Source organism: Schistocerca serialis, chromosome 4 (genome assembly GCF_023864345.2).
Source record: "Schistocerca serialis cubense isolate TAMUIC-IGC-003099 chromosome 4, iqSchSeri2.2, whole genome shotgun sequence".
In the NCBI taxonomy this organism is placed as follows: domain Eukaryota; kingdom Metazoa; phylum Arthropoda; class Insecta; order Orthoptera; family Acrididae; genus Schistocerca; species Schistocerca serialis.
The window spans coordinates 85,636,093-85,639,139 of record NC_064641.1 but is presented as its reverse complement, the minus strand read 5'-3'; the positions used below and the strand labels follow the sequence as shown (position 1 = coordinate 85,639,139).

The window sequence follows — 3,047 nt, the reverse complement described above, 5'->3', positions numbered from 1 at the left end:
GAATACAGTACTAAAAGTTTCAACCTGCTCGTATCAATGCGGCGGTTGGCAGGCGGCAAGATGGCGAGGCACAGAGCACACATACAACAACAGCTATGGCTGTTGACGTATCGGCACTTTAATTCTTCTTAGCGTCGCAATACTTTTCCATTTAGTGCCTATGGAATTTTGCCATGCTGTATGGGCGTTGGAACGGCGTATCCGAGGCTCAGTGAAGCTATGTCTTCCAGGAGAGCCTCCTCGCTCCAGAAGGTGTTGCTCAAACCAGTGCCAAACTCCAACTACTACTACTGACAAGGGAACCTCCCCATCGCACCGCCCTCAGATTTAGTTATAAGTTGGCACAGTGGATAGGCCTTGAAAAACTGAACACAGATCAATCGAGAAAACAGGAAGAAGTTGTGTGGAACTATGAAAAAAATAAGCGAAATATACGAACTGAGTAGTGCATGTGCAAGATAGGCAACATCAATGAGAATGTGGGCTCAGGTGCGACGTGGTCCCGTGGTTAGCGTGAGCAGCTGCGGAACGAGAGGTCCTTGGTTCAAATCTTCCCTCGACTGAAAATTTTACTTTCCTTATTTTCGCAAAGTTATGATCTGTCCGTTCGTTCATTGACGTCTGTTCGTTCATTGACGTCTGTGTTCACTGTAATAAGTTTGGTGTCTGTGTTTTGGGACCGCACCGCAAAACCGTGCGATTAGTAGACGAAAGGACGTACCTCTCCAATGCCTCTCTACTAATCGCACGGTTTTGCGGTGCGGTTGCAAAACACAGACACTAAACTTATTACAGTGAACACAGACGTCAATGAACGGACGGACAGATCATAACTTTGCGAAAATAAAGAAAGTAAAACTTTCACTCGAGGGAAGACTTGAACCAAGGACCTCTCGTTCCGCAGCTGCTTACGCTAACCACAGGACCACGGCGCTCCTGAGCGCACGCTCTAAATGTTGCCTATCTTGGACATTAACTACTCAGTTTGTCTATTTCGCTTTTTTTTTTCATAGTTCCACACAACTTCTTCCTGTTTTCTCGATTGATCTGTGTTCAGTTTTTCAAGGCCTATCCACTGTGCCAACTTATAACTAAATCTGAGGGGGGTGCGATGGGGAGGTTCCCTTGTGAGCCCGTTGTGCCGTGCAGTGCCAGTGCGCATTTTCCCGCGCTCGCCTGCCATCCGCCTTTTACCGCTCCCTGACAGACCGGGTATTCACCCGAGGTTTTGCATTCTATATATCCTAACACATTGCCTACGTATGGACCAGACGCACAGTTACAATTTTAAACATCCTACTACAGTTTCAACATTTGTTAGATTTCAGTTCTATTACAACATTACTTGACATTTGACATAAACATTAATATTCACATTGAAACTTATTTACAGTTTTCTTAACATAATGGTATGAAACAAAAAGAAAGGAAATCAGAACATCAATTACACAAGTTTATCGTAAAATCAGATGAAAAGAATTACTTATATGTACAACAGTACAGAGTCGTTGTTGTTACAGTACTGCTGTCTCCAAATATTTTTTTACTTCCTTTCGCGTTTTCCAAAATATTCTGAGACTTTCCTATTAATTTAGTGCATATATGTTCAGTAATATTCAATGTTACATAGGCCCATGTATAAGAGCGCCCCGTTTCTTGCTAGTGTGCATGTTGGATTTTGTCAAGATTGTAAGACTGCTTTCTAAATAATTGCCTGAATCTATTGTAATTCTTTACATATTTCATGAAGTAGTTTTCTAAAATACTTACAGCAAGTCTATGGTTTTTTGGCTTTATCTACAAGAGAGCATACAGTAGGAGATTTGTGCTTTTTTTTATTAATATCTTGCACTTTACATGCTCTAAAAATTTTGCTGCGAAATAGAAGTAGTGATCTAATAAGAACGACCTTAAGATTTTAGTAAAAACTGAGAATGGTGTAATAATTTTTATCGTGTGTGGAACACTATTGCAAACTTGTGTAGCACTGTTTGTAATGGAAGTTTCGAAGACTGATAACCTTATTGATGACACGCGATACGGCCACTTTGAACATATTCCGGCGTACCGACAAGTGCTGGTACGAAGATGAAGAAAGCTAGAGCAGAGACGGCGGTGAGACGACGTCAGCCAATAGCCCGCTGACTAGGACCGCAACAACGACAGGAGCGGCCTCTACAAGGGGTGAATATAAGCGCCCCTCCTGCCAGCCTCGGCCGCACAGTATTCGCACAGTAGGCCTACTAGGGCTCGGCACAGTACTGGGATAGCAGTGACGTGAGACCCATGTCAGTTTCTTATATGAACGTTGTATACAGCTAAGAGCAACGGCCTTGCCTCAGTGGACACACCAGTTCCTGTCAGATCACCGCAGTTAAGCGCTTTTGGGCGTGGCCGGCACTTGGGTGGGTGACCGTCCGGGCGGCCATGCGCTGTTGCCAATTTTCGGGGTGCACTGAGCCTCATGATGCCAATTGAGGAGCTACTCGACCGAATAGTAGCGGATCCGGTCACAGAAAACCATCATAACGACCGGGAGAGCGGTGTGCTGACCACACGCCCCTCCTATCTGTATTCACATCTGAGGATGACACAGCGGTCGGATGGTCCAGATGGGCCACTTGTAGCCTGAAGACGGATTTCATGTGTACAGCAAAGGATTTCGATTGTTTGCATGCCGCCCATCGCTTGCGACACGTTTTTATAAGTACAAAGTTAAATATTGTCAATCTGCTCTATTGAAATAAAAAGTATTAATGTGATTTGCTTGAATTATTGTATAGCATTATGAGAACGCAGCATCCTTTAGGCACTCTATACGAGACGAGTGGGCAGGTCCCTGCAGAACAATGTTTTTATGTTGTATACTACTAGCAGAACAACATGGCAAGAATATGGACAAGGAAAGAAATGTACGTTTTAATAGAGCTAACGAAGTAGTATTACCAGCGTCAATTTTCGTTAGCAAATTGTGCGATTTGGGAGCCAGACACAGTCTACGGCTGCCGTTGTAGAGCTCTGAGGTGGCCGATCGCTACGACGGGCAC

The 3,047-nt window shown here is 44.2% G+C and overlaps 1 pseudogene; it reads left to right on the top strand.

Moving 5' to 3' along the window:
• The first annotated feature begins 2,323 nt into the window (after positions 1–2,323).
• Positions 2,324–2,441, top strand: LOC126475802 (5S ribosomal RNA; annotated as a pseudogene).
• The last annotated feature ends 606 nt before the right edge of the window (positions 2,442–3,047 follow it).